The sequence below is a fragment of the Macaca fascicularis genome, chromosome 12 (genome assembly GCF_037993035.2).
Source record: "Macaca fascicularis isolate 582-1 chromosome 12, T2T-MFA8v1.1".
Lineage (NCBI taxonomy): Eukaryota > Metazoa > Chordata > Mammalia > Primates > Cercopithecidae > Macaca > Macaca fascicularis.
Window position 1 is genome coordinate 62455182 of NC_088386.1, and position 18148 is coordinate 62473329.

Consider the following 18148-nt stretch of genomic DNA (forward strand, 5'->3'; position numbering starts at 1 on the left):
TTTAAAATAATGAGAATCAGCCCTGCCACAACTTAGTCTTGAATGCTATCATCTTTATATCTAACCAGTCACCTTACATATCCAATATTCCAGCTGAGTATCACTTCCAGATATATTCAGCATAGTTACTCAATAGGAGTACTGAACAAAGACAAAATGTCACCCAAACTGTATTTTCTCTCTGTGTTATGTGGAATTTGCCTGACTTTGGTCAGGATATATTTTGTCTATCAAGTTTTCTGCGTCTACTGTTTTTGTCACTCTGTCATGGAAGGAAATTAAGTTGATTTGACAGGATTTATTTTTCACAATGCCAAGGAGATTTTACCCAGTAACCCATGATTTTCTAGGTGCTTGAAAATTGATTTTTTGATGATATGTTTCAGTAAGTTTTCAACTAAGTAGTGGTGATGACAGGTCTATAATTTCTAAAGTTATCTTTTTTTTAAATCTTCCCAGAGTAGAAACAAGAAACACACTAAGATAAGTACTGCATTTAGTCTTTTTAATATAGCAGAATGCCTAAGTCCTTTTTAAGTTCATAGATGTTGAGCTAATTGTTCTTTATTGACTTTGGCAGTCTTGAAAAAATAATTAAGTCACCAGAATTTGCAGTTCAAAATGTGACCAGTTTATAACATTAGCCTTGCAGGCGAACCTTTATATCACACCCTGTATCTTCTCCAAATACCATATCATAACTGCCCTATATTTTAAGCTTTCAAACAAGATTTCTGAAACCTGCAGTTTGAATACTGGCTAAGCACTGCAGTTATTTATATAATTTATGGTCATTTGTATGTATGAAAATTCATTGATTACAGATGTAAGATTTAATTTATTATATTAAAATGCATTTCTGCTATTGAATTCCTTTATGCAAAAAAATCAAAATTGTTCTTTGGTAGTATATCACTGAACCCCTTATGTATAAAAACCCCAGATTGGAATACAGAGCTCTTAGATGACCAAATAAGAATCAAGAGGTTAATTAGACTCTGCAATTATAGTCTATGAAGAGAAAGACTTCACTCATTTGAAATAGTATATAGTTTACTATATGTAAAATAAAATAAAATAATCTCAGAAACTGTGGTCTCCTACAATTTGTAGAAGATGATAACTGATATCTCTAAGCACATTTTGGGTGCAAATAACTATACTTAAATACTGCTAATAAAAGCTAACATCCACTGATCACTTGCTTCATACCAAGCACTATCCTAAATTCTTCAGGTACATGATTTCATTCACTTTTTCATCTCACAACAGTATAGTTAGAACATGCTGTTATCATCCCAATTTTCAAGTGAAGAAACTAATGTTTAGATATGTTAAATAATGCATCTAATGTCATATACTAGTGTTTGAGTAGGAATTTGAAGCCAGTTGTGTTTGAATCTGGACTCCATGTTCACGATCATTATCCAAAAATGTCAAGTGTCCCAAACCCTCACAAATGACTTTGAATTAAATTTGGTTTATATGTGTGGAACCTGAGGCACAGTGATAATTAAAGTGTAGCTCAGCCATATAGTGACCTCTTGGTCACTATGGGTCTTTGGGTTAAAACATACCTTTAAGAATATGTAGGAAAAAGTGATAATAGCTAACTCAGCAGCATTCGTTAATTCATCTGCAACAGATTAACCTGTTCCAAAATAATGAGATAATCTGATTCTGATGGGAAACAGAGCAGACAAATTCTTCTAGAACCCAACCTGTTTCCATGTGGGTGTATCCAGGAAGTCAGGATTATTTGGAGAAACCTGGCAGGTCTCTAGGCAGACAAAAGGGAACATCTGGTAGGGATTGGGACATCTAGAAAAAAAGGTAAGATTTTCCTTGAAAAAACCACTTCTCTCATAATTTTTTTCTACACATACGTGCTTCTCTTTAGATAGTTTCTGACAGGACGCTCTTTTCTTTCTCTCTCCCCATTTCCTTTAAATAATATACATTAAATTAGCATAGAATCACAGCATCATCAACAAATTCGGGCTAGCACTTAGTGACAGACACTGCTGCTAGACTCTAGTTATTCATTTGTTTTTCTAACTAAGAGAAACAATTTTATCTGGGGCAGCAATGTGCCCAGGGGAAAAAATAGTTAATCTCTCAGACTCAAAGCACATAAGTTTGGCTATATAGTATATTTCTGGACACTGAAAGATAGGGACTTCTGAGGAAGAAATTTAACAAAAACAGCATCACCCAAAGAAAGCATTTGGGCAATTCTGCTTTCTTCCTTCCTTCCATTGAGTCCAGTCAGAGAGGACTGGCCAGGGACAAAGCCATGACCCTCGGGGATACAGGAGCATGAGCCTGCAGATAACAGCCCCGCTCTGAATGAGCATTCAGGCACATAGACCAGGGCTGGTTGTTGCAAACCCCTCAGCAGCTGCCTCCTGGCACAACTGCCCACTAACATGCAATCTACCAGACAAATGGAAGCTCTTCTTACCCCACTTCTCAGACACCCCAACAAGGGTTCTGAATTCTAAAAACAGCAAAAAACATTCACATTGTTACATATGAAATGCTCTCCTGCATCTTTCTGTCTCAGAGATAACAGCTGTCCCTCCTCCACTCTCCCCTCACTCACCCCCAGACACCCCCCTAAACAATTTCTGTGCCAAGATGAAGAGGATGCCCCGGGCCATGGGGGCTTCTGGCCTTGAAGGGCTGCTGCAGTGGTACCGGGGCACAGGGTAGGTGAGACACAGCAGAGATCCTGGCCTAGGTCCCTGGCCTCTCCTCCTGCAGGTGGCATTTGCTTATACAAGGAGAACAACCTTGTTCTTTTTCCCAACAATGTGGCACCGTATTTTGCTTTCCTCTCCACTTCTTTCTGGCAGCCTTCTCCCACTGTTTCCAGATGATCAGTAGCCAGGCGAGGCCTGCCTTGGCTTGCTCTGTCTTCCCTGCTAGTGCATTTTCTCCTAAAAAGCTCCTTTAACCTGTCCAGATCCACTCGTTTGACCTTTCTGGTTGTCTGTCCTACCTGCTTGGGGTTCTTCATGTTGATGAGTCCTTCCATGTCTTTGCACTTTTGCTGGTAGTCATTTTCTTCATTTTAATTCTCATCTGAGTCTGGATTTCTTCTTTTTGGGGTAAGCCCCATCTCCACCTTCTTCTCCTTGTTCTTCTTCTTCCATGGCCTTCTGCTTCTCAGCCTGGAGCTGTGTGTCGACCTCCTAAGGGCTCCTTTATTTCCTGGCTTTTGTGGCCTCCCGTCCTCCCTCCTTTAGGCATTGCAGCTCTGGCAACTGCAGCAGCACCACCTGGATCTAACCTAATGTGTATTTTCCCCAAGAGACTACAATGGTGTCTCATCCTGAGCATCTTCGTGACATCCACCAGGGATTGTAGATTGTCAATCTTCATTATCCATATCAGTGTCTCAAAATAGGACCCAGAACATTTGATGTCACCCCTCAGACCAGGGGTCCAGAACACATAAGGGTAAAGAAGTGGAAGTTTTGGAAAAGTCAGACTGTTTCACGCTTTCTACTATGGCCATTACACTTAAACTGTGAGATATATATATATGTTTTCTTTTTTAAAAAAACTGTATTAGTCCACTTTTACACTGCTATAAACAATACTTGAGACTGGGAAATTTATAAAGAAAGAGGTAATTGATGCACAGTTACACATGGCTGGGAGGCCTAAGGAAACTTAGAATCATGGCAGAAGGAGAAGGGGAAGCAAGGCACATCTTACACGGTGGCAGGTGAGAGCAGGAGCACAGGGGGAACTGCCACTCTAAAACCACCAGATCTCATGAGAACTCACTCACTGTCAGGAGAACAGCATGAAGGAAGCCACCCCAGTGATCCAATCACCTCCCTCCAGGTCCCTCCTTGATACATGGGAATTACAGTGTGCGATGAGATTTGGATGGGGACACAGAGCCAAACCATATGAGAGACAACAGTCTTGGCGTGGTAAGACCCACTTTTGTAGTTTTTGCTGCCACACTATAAGCAGGACATCCATATTTTCATGTCATCCAACTGCACCCCTCTCAGTCTCAATGTCATGTCTTTATTGAATAAAGATGTAATTTTAATTTTATTTTTATTATTGTTTTTCATTGCTCAAGGAAAAAATCTTATAAATGGTTTTCTCCTTACTGAGAAAATTTTAGCAATATCTGATTCTATCTACTGTCATGTCTCAGATGAGCTGATGTTTGTGTTATATAACCAATTACCAAGTTGCAATTTCCCTTTAATTTGTGTGTGTTGGAGGGTGGAGAGGAGAGGCACCAGAGGTTGGATCCATTTGCATTCAACATGTACAAAAATTCTCTTCATTAGGAAGCCTATTTTAATTTATTTTATCATAACAGACATTTATCAGTACACATTCTACACTTCCTGATCACTGTTTTCATGATTTTTAACGACATGTTTTTGTCAGTTGTTTTCTTGTGGTAAAATATGCATAACATGGAATTTACAATTTTAAACATGTTTAAGTATGCACTGTCCCCAGCTTACTGGTTTGATTGAATGATTTTTCAAATTTATGGTGGTGTAAAAGTGGCATGCATTAGTAGAAACTGTACTTCAAATTTTGAATTTGTACCATATAACCATTTTGCATTGCACTTTCAGTAGAGTATTCAATAAATGACATGATGTATTCTACACTGTATTTTAAGATAGGCTTAGCTGATTTTGCCTTCTGCAGGCTAATGTAAGTATACCGAACATGTTTAAGGTAAGCTAGGCTAAATTGTAATGATCTGTGGGCAAGGTGTATTAGATGCATTTTTAATTTATGATATTTTCAATTTACAATGGGTTTATTAGCACAGAGTCTCATCATAAATTGAGGAACATCTGTGTACCACTCAGAGACATTAAGTACTTTCACATTGATGTACAATCATCACCACAATCCATCTCCAGAACTCTTTCGGCATCCCCAACTGAAACTATGTACTCATTAATAAGAAAAAATTCCCCATTTCCCTCTCCTTTCAGTCCCCAGTAACCACTATTTGATATTCTGTCTTTGTGAATTTGACTCTTCTATGTACCACATAGAAGTGGAAGCACATATTTTATTATTTGTAACTGACTTCAGTTAATATCATCTTTAAGTTTCATCCCCATTGCATTACATGCCAAAATTTCCTCCTTTTTTAAGGCTAAATATTCCATTGTATGTATACACCATATTTTGTTTATCCATTTGCTGTAACAGGGGCATTTGGGTTGTTTCCAGTTTTTGCTATTGTGAATAATGCTGCCATGGACATTGCTGTCTAATATTTGTTTGAGTTTCTACTTTCAAAGCTTTTAGCTACATATCCACATATAGAATTACTGGGTCATATGGTAGTTGTATGTTTCATTTTTTAAGAAACCACTATAGTGTCTTCAGAAAAGCTGCATCATTTACATTGCCTACATCAATGCACGGGGGTTCCAATTTCTACACACCCTTGTCAACATTTGTGATTTTCTGTTTGTATGTGTTGTTTTATGAAGGCTTTATGAGTACTTAGCACAGCACCTTCTCCATAATAAGGAATTCTCAAGCAGGTATTGAATTAATGAATGGTGTTGTGTCTTCTCCAGTTTATTAATATTTCTGCTGATGTAGCTAAGTTTTATTTACTTTTTAGTTATGTTTTACTTTATTTTATTTTATTTTGAGACAGAGTCTTGCTCTGTCACCCAGACTGGAGTGCAGTGGTGAAATCTCATCTCACTGCAACCTCCACCTCCCAGGTTCAAGCAATTCTCCTGCCTCAGCCTCCTGAGTAACTGGGATTACAGGCACGTGCCACCACACCCAGCTAATTTTTTGTTTTTTATTAGAAACAGGGTTTCATCTTGTTAGCCAGGATGGTCTCGATCTTGTGACCTCGTGATGCTCCCACGTCAGCCTCCCAAACTGCTGGGATTACAGGCATGAGCCACTGCACCCGGCCCCTAAGTTTTATTTTTTAATGGTAGGTTCATAGGCTTTGGGCATCAGAATCACCTCTTGATGCTTTCTAAGAAGGCCAGTTCCGAGCTGAAATTCCAGACCTGTTGAAACTAGCCGAAACTCCCCTAGTGGGCCCTGAAGAATCTGCAGTGCTAAGGACGTCTCAGGGGATGTTGGTACACAGAAAAGGTGAGAACCAGAGCATCTGAACAGAGTATAAAACCCTGAAGTCTGGATTTATGTTTTATAATTGTTTGACAGCTCTCAATAGTAAACTCTAAAACTTTGTTTTTGTTTTTATTATTCACATTGAGATTCATATTTAAAATTTCACGAGAGCAAATTTTGCATGCTACTTTTCTTCCAGATGTACTCTGTATGTGAGTATAGCAGAAGCTCATATGACAGAACATCAGGTTTGTCCTAAAAAACAGGTATTGTCTGGTACTCAGCCTGCTTGGGATAATCCATGAAATATTTAACAAATTTCTTCTTTTGTCAAATACTAATTACCCATATCCTCCAGACAGTTTTCTGGGACTCTGAGATGGGTCCTTTTACCAAGGATGAGTTTAATGTTCTATAGAATTTGGAAACAAAAGCTGCTTCAATCAGCCTTTAACTAGTAAACTTGTAAGCTGAGTACCGAGCACAAACAGGGGTTATGGTTGAGGGTGTGCTTCTCTCTTCCATGACTTACTAAATAATGTAGCTGCCAGAGCTAGCTATGAGAGATTTGGTGTCTGGTAACTGCTATCTGGCGACGTATGTCCATCATGCTTGATGTTCATTAGTTAGATGAGATCAGTAAGTTAAAGAACTGTTAAATTTGTGTTTTCCTTTAATGGATACGTGACTGTGGTAGCTGAGTCACAGGACAGAAACTCGACAGAAAAGGACATGGCGGTAAGATAAGCTTATTGCAAATATACAACTTCATAAATTCTTTTAATAACTTGTCTTAGCAAGGTGCCTTAGCTGGTTCACTTAATAAATGTGAATGAGGAGATAAAAGAAAGAAAAACAAATGCATTATTCCTATCTCTTTTTTACATATATGAATTATGCATGCATCTTATTAGTGGGAAATTAAGTAATGTACTATGTTAGCTACATTTTTGGCAGAAAAATTGTTTTGATAAACCTAGTATAGCCAGAAAGGTTAATGTAATTGACAGTATCTAATAATAAAGCTTTAGTTAAGTTTTTTCTTTAATATTGAAAATGCCATTTCTTTAAATCTCTTAACTCATTTCTTTCACATTCTTATCAGATAGATATTGAGCAACTATCTGCCAAAACTAATTAAAATTTCCCTCCCAGAAAAGATCAATTACTTGCTTTATTTGGAAAAAAATTGTCTGATAATCTTTCCCAATCATAACAAAAATTCTGAATGCTTGGTAACATAAAATGTAACCAAAGCATGAAAATAAGTTAAATTACACTAATATTAGCAGTATAAACATAATCCTTGGGATTCTTACCCTTGTCAGAAGGTGCTAGTTTGAGATATTTACCTAACCTTAACTTGCTTTCTGCAGTTGCAAGACTGAGGATTTCCTTGGCAGAGAATCTGGCTTAGTGACAACATAAATTTGGCAGGTTCTTGGAAACCCTTTGTTTTGTAGTTTGAACCTTCAGCTTGCTGATGCTGATATGCCTCACAATCCTCACAATCTTCGTCTGCTCTGTCATCTTATTGGGATCATTAGCTACTATTTTGCAGTATGCTAGAATTATATTGCAAATATTTTCCCCCTTCAGACACATGTTGTAGTTTCCAAAGATGAAAAACCCACTAGAAAAATTTCTATCCAACAATATCTTTTTATTCCATTCTGATGTTTTTTTATTCTCAAATTGGCAGACCCTTCATTCTGATTAACAAAAATATTTTAGAATTCTAGTTGGTATTGTACTTGTTGAATTATACCTGAAAAAATATTTAAAGTCATGTTTAAAGGGCCTCAGAAAATGCTGTGATCTCCAAAGCACACTGGGCCAGAAGATGATGGGTGTTGGGAAAGAGAGCAGGTAGAAATCACAGAAACAATGAGAATGAAAAGAGACATGTGTTGATCTTTCATGAAAAAAGTCAATTGCTTTATGACCAAAATTATTCTATGAAACAGCTCTGGCATGCAACCCAGACCCTTTGCAGCCTGCTGTGTTTTCAGAATTTCAAAGCCAACTTTAAAAATTATTGCACAGAGTAAAACAAGGTTAAACACCCTCCTGCAGAACTTCAGCTGCCTGCATCTGAGGAGAGGCTTCCTGTACATTTTAGTGAAAGGCTTTCCATCCAGGTCCCCACAGCAAACATGTTGAGGCTTCTCAGGTTCCCAGAGCTGAAGTTGGTGTTCTTTTCTGCAATAACCTTTGATGGGTTACTTGACATAGAATATGCCACAATTTTGGAGCAATGAAAAATGACATCACTTGCAGTCAGGCTCAGAGATCATTTCATAGAAGAGATATATATATACACACACACACACACACACACATATATACACATATATATACATATATAGAAATAAAACTTCTATGATATGTTATAATATATAAGTTATATACATACACACACACACACAACACCACCAGAGGGAAAAGAGAGGGATCGCATGCTGATTCTAGAGAGGGTTTGCGTGTGCTGTAATTTAAAACAGAGATGACTGCAGTAAACTGACTCTTGGGTTTAAATTACCTTCAGTGGTCATTCTCTGGTAGTGAAAAGTGAGAATATTGGAATTTGATGCTATAAATATTAGAGTAATTGATGGAAACTTTAAAAATATTCCAGAAAAATCCATAATTGTTTTAAAAGGCTATTATTTTCCTTCTGTGAAAGGAAGTAGACAGTTTAAACCAATGCTGATAAAGATGACATTTATTTTCTCTTCAAAAATGTAGAAAAGCCAACTGCCTCAATCCCAATATACCAAAAAAATTATTTGCATTAAAAAAAATACTTTCAGTTCTTGAACATATGCATATATTTTGAAGTCATGCAATACATTCCTTTCTGCGTATCTTTTTACTCAATTTTAAATCATATACTGCTTTCATCGGTTCTGCATTGTCTTTATATTCACCATTTCACATGGCTACATCATTTCATTGTGTGGCCAGACCACCATTTAGTAAAACATCCCCCTCACTTTGAAGCATTTCCGTTTTTACTATCTGTAATGACTATTAAAACCCTGCAAGGCACATTTGCATATATTAAAGAATATTCTCCTATTAAATTATTATTTGTGGGCACATTTTCCCTTTTAAAAATAGAGATCAAAAGTGTCAGTGCCATTGTCAATCTTGCCATGTGTCAGACTGTTTAAAACTCTTCATTTGCTATCATTCTGTAATAATCATAGATTTCTTAGATTTGAAAATGTGTTTCAGATTGATATATAACTATGCTTTAAACTTGAAATGCTGTTAGTAGAGAAGTATACCAAAGCATGTTCTCAAATACAAGAAACAAGAGTTATGACTTATAGGAAATCTTAGTAAATCAACCATATGAGACTATTTACAAAGCTTGTTTAAAATTTAACTTTAGGGACTTTCAGTGGAACAGGGAAGCATTTGGTAATTTTTCTTCTCCCCGAGACTTAGTCAAAGATAATTTTTCTCTGAGCAGATTGGTATGCTTGACAGGCAAAATCACTGTGGTCTTTATTTTTGTTTAATACAATGGGCCACAAACCTAACGTTATCATTATAATTAGACATAAACTCAATGTTACAATAATAGAGGCAGGAGATAACTCTTACAATAACCAAGATCACAAAATAGTAGAACACTTTTGTAAACATGCAGTCTTTAATACATAGACAACTTAGCTTTGACCAAGGGTTTCTTTCCTTCCCTTACTTACAAATTCTCTCTCTGAAGACCTGATACTCTTTTACACAAGATAGCAGATCACCTGGCAGCAACGTGAAATAAACTCTTTGGAATCCTAACGTGAATGTCAGCTCATGTATTTACTAAATCTTGGCAGATTTCCTTTCTTAAGTCCATGTAAACTATTACTCTCTTTATTAGTGTTTCTCAAAGTATATATTTCAGGCCACCTTCTTTAAAATCACCTCAGGTACTTACTAAAAATGCACTAATTGAGTTGCTTTTAATATTTACTGAGTCGGAGTGAATCCCAGGGGAACTATTGCTCCATATATGAATTCTAGTTAATTCCAGTATGAGAAGAAAAAATATGTTTATACATAAGATGGGTTATAGTGAAAACCTACTATTTTCGGCATTGTACCTTTCATTCTAATAATGTTAATTGAGCCCCAGCTTTGTGCCAGGCAGTGTGTTAGAAGTGAAGGATAAACTACTGAACACAAACTGGGATGTACCTCGCCAACATAGAATTTTCAAGTTAGGAAACAGACATTAGTAAAATAGCTACATAAACAAATGTGAAATTGTAGTTTTGACAATGTGAACCACGAAGAACAGATTTTGAGGGTGCTAAAATAGTGAGCTATAACATCTTTGGTAAGTCAGGAATGCTTCCCTGAGGCAGTCATGCCTTATGGTGAGAACAGAAGGATAAATACTGGATACTGACAGAACAGGAGAGAGAAGAGTATTTATGCAGAAAGACAGTATTTGCAAAGGTCCTGTGGCAGGAGAGAAAATAAGAAATGCAAGAGACTAAAAGGACACAGGGATTAAATCCTGGAGAGAGGATGAAGGAGGGGAATTATGGATGAAAATCTCTGAAAGTACCCAAGCCAACTCCTAACAAGGAAAAATACAGAGTTTACTACTTTAGTTAGAAGCAAAAACATGTTATGTGCCATATGCAATACTGCAAAACGTTTTTATTAAAATGTCCACATTGGTTGTATTATGCCCCGATGCTTCATTTCAGGTTATTGGTTAATCCTTCAGGTTATTGCAGCTTCCACGGCAATTTTTTATTTCATCCTACCTCGGTCTGCCTTGGTATATCTCAGTCTCAATAACTCCACATACTGATGCTTAACTTAGCAAAGACAACCACCTGCACTCAAGTTGTTCTTGAGGATTGCTCCCCCAGGAGGATAAATAAGGTGGTAGATGGGTCCCACCATAGCCAGCAACAGGTCTCTGGATCCATGAACAGAAGTAAATTACGCGTAAATCAAAGTTTGCTTTCCTCAATTGGAAAGAAAGGGATGCCATATCTTGTTGGCAACCTTTGCAGCAGGATCACTACCTGCCACCTATGTAGTCCCTTTGGATATTCATTTCAGCTGAATCTTTTTAAAATTAAATGACTTTTGGAACTATATTTTAATATACACAGCCATCACCCTCTGTTCATTCATACCCAGATTCTGACAGCATGCAATTCTCTGAATGCTGGGAAAGACTTCTCATTTTATATACAAATGTTACAACTTATCATGTGGTCTTTAACAGATGCCAGCTGATTTCTAATAGAATACAAATACCAAAAAATTGCTTGTTAAATATAATAGTGATTAACAAATACTTTAAAAAAACTTGCCAAAGTCATGACTACTACATGGTTACACTAAGAAGAAAACAGAGGCTTGCCTTTTATAATTAGTGGATTTTGCTTTATTTCTACATTTATCAAAATGTCTTTAATGGAAGACTGCACCTGTGGATGTTATGAGCAATTTATGCTAAAAGGCTCCCTTGACAAATAAGTTAAGGACAACTTTGAACTACAGTTCTATGCCACATAATAATGTTTCAGTTAATGACAGACTGCATATACGGTGGTGGTCCCCCAAGACTATAATGGAGGAAAAAAATCCCTGTTGCCCAGTATTTACTATACTACGTTTTTATAATTGTTGTTTTAGACCATACTTTTTCTAAAAATTTAAAAGATATATGTAAAAGATTGACTGCAAAACAGCCTCAGGCAGGGCCTTCAGTGGGTGTTCCAGAAGAAGGCATTATTATCACTGGAGATGACAGCTCCGTTTCATGTTCGTGCCCCTGAAAACCTTCCAGTGGGACAAGATAGTGACATTGGAGGTGAAAGACGGTGATATTGATGATCCTGACCCTGTGTAGTCCTAGGCTAATAATGTATGTGTTTTAGTTTTTAATAAAAATGTTTAAAAAGTAAAAAAAAGTTAGAAAAAGTTTATAAAAGAAAGATATAAAGAAAAAATTTTCTACAGTTGTACAATGTGTTTAGGATTTTAAGCTGTTACTACAAAAGAGTCAAAAAGTTTTTAAAATTAACAAGTTTATAAAGTAACAAAGCTATAGTAAGTTAAAGTTAATTTGTTATTGAAGAAAGAAAAATCTCTTATAAATTTAATGTACCCTATGTATATATAATGTTTATAAGGTCTACAGCAGGAGTGTACAGTAATCTCCTAGGCCTTCGCATTTACTCACTGACTCACCCAGAGCAACTTCTAGTCCTGCAAGCTCCATTAATGATAAGTGCCCCATACAGGTATAATACATTTTATCTTTTATACTGTATTTTTACTGTACCTTTTCTATGGTTAGATATGCAAATACTATTGTGTTATACTGCCTACAGCATTCAGTACAATAACATGCTGTAGAGCTTTCAGCCTAGGAGCAAAGGCTGTGCCATATTGGCTAGATGTGTAGTAAGCTTTACCCTCTAGGCTCGTGTAAGTACACTCTGTGATCTTCTCACAAGGATGAAATTGACAAACAATACATTTCTCAGAACATTAAGCAACACACGAATGTCCTTGTACTTCTTTCTGAAAGACTTTTCAAAGCATTTAACGAGGGTGTACATGTTGTAATTCTCCCAGAATGGGATATCTATTCTGCTTCTTAATTTTTCCAAATAATTTTTTCTGCACTGTTTCCGGAAAACATTCTGCAAGAATAGCACTCAATGGCCCTTGGGTAGTGTGCCTTCTGCCCTGTTGCTGTCATTCCGTGATCAGGGAATATGGGAAGAAGAGTTTCTCCAATCTCATGTCCCATGGCAAAACTGTTAGTAATAGAGGGAATGGTGGCATGCATCACCATTGACAATACTGAAAACATATCACCGTGACCTACTGTTAGAATTAGAGAGCGGATTATGCAAGAGTATTGTAGCAACTGGGGCCCAATCAGGAGAAAGAAGCCACATGTAAGTTAAACAAGATAAGTTAATATAAAGAATTAACAACTATGATACAAGAATAGGTATTAGCTACAAAGAAAGTCAATTCACTAGCCTCAGGCTGAGGGAGAGCAACCAAGGAAAGACAAACTGGCAAAGGATCCAGACTTTCATGGAGAAGGTGTGGTTCAGCCCACTGCAGAACAGGAAGCTTGCTGGTTTAGCCAGGCTAGAGCTGACCTGGAGTTTCCAGACTAGCAATAGACCACCTTTCAGAGGCAGACCAAGCAGACAGCAGCTGGTGGCAAGGCCATGCAGTGGGGGTTGGAGCACCTCTCTAGGCAATAGGCTTTCAAAGCACATGGGCTATGTGGGGGCTTGCAGAGAGAGAAGCAGATCTGAGTTTATCTCTTAGGACACATGCAGGTGGCATGCAGGATACCCAGGGGCTTATAGAATCCAAAGCTGCTCCCTATGTGACCCTCCAGACACAGGCAGCTGTATGGTTTGTTTCCATGAGAAGGAAGCTGTAGAGAAGTTATTTCCTGGCCCAGGCTATAAGATCATTCTATGGCTACAGTTGAGCAGGTTCCACATTGTTCTCATGCTCATGACTGCTGATACCCCCAGGTAGGAAATTGCAGGAAGCCTCTTCCTCTTGCAATGTCCCTCCAGTGTTTGCTAAGAAAGCTAAACATTGTGCTCACATTAAATGAGAAGTGCTTAAAGGGATTCAGTTATTTATCAAGGAACATATGTTGAAGGGTGCATTGGAACTGAGAGGTAACAGATTGAAAACTCACACAGGTTATGTTGCTTATTCATAACAGTGGATCTTGCAGCACAATGCATTGCCATCCTATGCCACTGCACAGTGTGAATGCTGGTACTACTGTCTGTTTCCCACCTTCTCCTGCAATTGGAGTAAAACTTGGAGTAGTGACTACCAAATCACTTTTTTATCTGTTTAGTTTTTAACATTTTATTTTGAAATAATTATAGATTCATTGGACATTGCAAGATAGTAGAGAGAGATCTTTTGTATGATTTATCTAGTTTCCTTCAATAATTCCATCTTACATAACTAGAGTACATTATAAAAATCAGGAAATTGAAATTGGCACTATATACACTACTAGTACTGTGCCACTTGTCGCCTATGCAGATTCCTGTAACCACCACAGCAATCAAGACACAGAAATTTCCTACTACCACACAGATCTCCCTGTGTTGCCCCTTTGTAGTGAAGCCTACCCCAAAACGTCCCATCCATTCACAATCCCTGAGAACCACTAATCTGTTCTGCACATTTGCAATTTTGTCATTTCAAGAATGTTATCGAAATGGTATTTTATAGTATACGACCTTTTGAGATTGGCTTTTTTCACTTAGAATAGCACCCTTACATGGATAGCTGAATAATGTTTTTAATCCACCCCACAATCTCGGTCTTTTCATTTTTATGGTTTGGCCATTTACATTTTATGTAATATTTGAAATTATTGGGCTTAAGTCTGAGATTTCAGTTTGTCTTCTCTGTTCCCTCTGTTGTATGTTTCTCTCTTTCATTTTTCATGTCTTTCTATGAGTTACTTAAATATTTAGCTACAGTGTTTTGTAACACACCTCAAGTATGATGGAGTTTTAGTAGTTCCCCTAAATGCGTGTTATACATGTAAAGCTTATCACAGTCTATTGGTATTAACATTTTGCAGTTCGAATGAAGTATAGAAACTTTACCTCCTTTATCCTTTTGCCCTCCCTAGTTTATAATATAATTGTGTTGGTTAACTTCTCCACACATATTGAGAATATCAGACACTATTATACTCGTAGATTCAACCTTCAATCATAATTTAGAAAATACAAGAGGAGAAAGATTGTATACTATTTCTTCATGATTTTCCTCTTTCTGTTCTTTCTTCCTTCCTGATATTTCAAGTATTTCAAGATTCCTTCTTCCATTTCTTTGTCATTCAAGAATACCCCTTAGCCAATTTTTTAGGATAAGTTTACCAGCAACAAATTCTTCTTAGTTTTCCTTTGTCTGAGAATGTGTTTATTTTTTCTCCATTATTGAAACATCATTTTGTTAGACATAGAATTTGGAGTTGGCAGTTATTTTATTTTAACACTTGAAAAATATTGTGCCCTTGCCTTCCGATCTTCGTGGTTTCTGATGAGAAATTTGCTGTCATTCAGATTGTTCTCTCTGTATAAGCAAGGTGTCATTTCTTGCTTATTGCTTTTTGGAACTGAGAGGGAATAGATTGAAAACTGACACTGGTATTTTGCTTATTCGTAATGGTGAATTTTGCAGCACAGTGCGTTACCATCCTATGCCACCGTGCAATGTGAATGCTGGTACTGTCTTTGTTTCCCATCTTCTACAATGGGAATAAAACTGGGAGTAGTGACTACCATGATTTTTTTTTATTTTGTTTCCTGAAATTAGATTATGATGTGTCTTGGTGGTTACCTCAGTTTCTTGAATTACAGGTTTGTATCTTTTGCCAAATTTGGAAAAAATTATCCATGAATTTTTTGGAGTATTTTTTAAGTCCCACCATCTTTCTCTTTTTCTGGAAATCCAATGACATGAATTTTAGATTGTTTTTATAGTCCAACTTATCTCTTAGTTTCTATCCTTCTTTCACTCTATATTCTCTGTTTTGTTCAGATTTGATACTTACTATCATTGTATCTTCAAATTCACTGATCCTTTCCTTTTGCCCTTTTTATTTTGCTGAGTCCATCCAATGAGTTTTTAAATATTGGTTATTTCTATCTCACTTCTAAAATTTTCATTTGTTTCTTCTTTATGTCTTCTATTTCTTTGCTAAGGCTTTCCACTTTTTCACTTTTTTTTCTATCATGTTTTTGATTCACTAATGCAATCTTGTAATGGCTACTTCAAAATTCTTGCGAGATAATTGAAACACCTGTATCATGTCAGTGTTGGTGTCAGTTGATTGTTTTCTGCTTTGGTTTAGGTCTTTGGTGGCTCTTGATATGAATGGTTTTCAAGTGTATCTTGGATATTTTGTCAATTATGTTGTGAAACTCTGCATCTTACTCATATATTTCTGACCTTTGACTCCCTGAAGAAGGGTGTTCAATGACTGTTTTGTGGAGGTGGGATATTGGGCTCTCCATTATTCCTCCAAGGCCATCACCCCTGCTGGCTGGAAAATTGGGAAGCCCCTCTTTATTGCTCTCCTTGTAGCCTCCACTGACATAATTGCCAGAAGGAAGCTCTCAATACCAGTGGATGATGGAGAAAGTTCTAATTACCAGCTCTGTCCTCTGACACACAAAGGGAAGAGGAGAAGATCTTGATACTGCTAGGTGGGGTAGAAGTACAGGATCTTCACATGGCTTCCACTGACATCTTCTAGAGGAGCCCCGTTACCATCAAGTGGGAACAAAAATCCTGGCCCCCGACTCAGTCTTCTCTAATATGAAGGTAGTTGGAGAGAGAGACAGCAAGGGGCAAAAAGCCAGAAGTTTAGACTTACCACTCAGCCTTTGTGGATGGGAGTAAGGGTTTAGTTGTGGTTTTTCATGTTGTTTGCCCTGGAATATGGTACTTATGGCCTAGAAGTGTCCTGTCTTTCTAGGCTGACACTTTTCAGCTTATTTGGCTAGAGAAAGCAGGTTTTCCCAGGGCAATTTCATTTTCTTCCCCACTAAGATTTTCTGAGTTACTGGTTCTTCCCACCACCAGTTCTGTATATATGAAGCAAAAAGAAATCCCTGGGAATTCACCGCCATATTGTTCCTTAGGTCCCAACATTCCTAGGCAGTTTGCCTTCTCTCTACTTTTCAAAGTCCTCTTATGTTTATTTCATGTGTCCAATTTCTAGGGGTTTTAGCTGTATTTAGTAGGAGACATTGAGAGAAAGAAGTATGTCTATTCCAACTTGATCCAGAAACAGATGTTCCAAATCAGTTTCCATTATTAGGATTTCCTTTTCTACAGGAGAAAATGACTTTGCTCCCCAACTTGCCAGTTTTTCTGCCTCTCAGCTTTCCCTTTCCAACTACGTGCAGTTGGCTCAAAAACAAGTCTTTCATTAAATAACCTCGTGAGGTCACTCCTACCAGCTGTGACAGTGTCTCAACCATTCCCATGTTAATGTGGTCTTTTCTGTCATCCACACATGAGACATAGACATTAACAACATATGTCGTTTAAATTCTCAACATATGCTGATCAGTTTTCCAAACAGATATTCAGGTCTTCTTTGATATACTGTTTTATTGAGACTTTCTATAATAAGTGACTAATTCAAACTTACTAGTTGGCAATATTATTAAGGCCAAATTTTCCAGTCTGTTCAGTCTATGGCTTTGTGTCTTAAAATACCCCCACTTCTTCTTCCAAGCACTCCTATCTAGGAGTTTCAGGTATAGCATCAATATTTGAGTGATTAAAGTGATTCTTTAGCCAGAGATACAGCTGTGTGTGGATTTAACAGTTATTGGGGTGTTGAATACACAATAGAAGCTTTATATGCATTATCAAATTTATTTCTCAAAATAAAACCATGATGTATATTCTACCAGTGAAAATTTTTCAAGGTCACACAGCTAGTAAAACCCAACCTGGGACTGAACTTCTGCTGTAAGCATGGAGCTACCCAGCAGTCCATGAAACATTACTATATCATTACGTCAATTTAGTGGGCAGCACACATTATCTTTAAAAGTGAAGGAGTTCAGAGTAGAAAATATCACCAGGCAGTTCACATAATTAGGGAAACTATTGTTTAATGAACACAAAGTTTATTTCTTTTATATTCACTTTTATTAATCTAATTTGTGCACTGAGTCCTCGTGTATAAGATATTTTTCATAATGTGGCTGGTCGTCAAAGAAATATGGAGCTATTGTGTTAGGTGACCTTCTGAGACATTTCTAAGCCTTCATCTGACATATTGTTGACCAGACCCACTGCGCTGATAGTTTTCCAGGAAAATGTCTGATCCTTCAAAAACAAAATTTATGTTTTAAAGCCCCAAACGTACAGTGCAGAATCTTTGGGTTAGAACAGGAAGTAGCTATTTCTGTGGCAAAAATTCATGCTAGCATATAATTCTTGC

General features: G+C 37.2%; 1 protein-coding gene across 2 annotated transcripts in view; it reads left to right on the plus strand.

Moving 5' to 3' along the window:
* The window catches only part of XIRP2 (xin actin binding repeat containing 2), a 622353-nt gene that overhangs the window by 256910 nt on the left and 347295 nt on the right, over window positions 1-18148 (plus strand). The gene's annotated exons all lie outside the window — the stretch shown is intronic.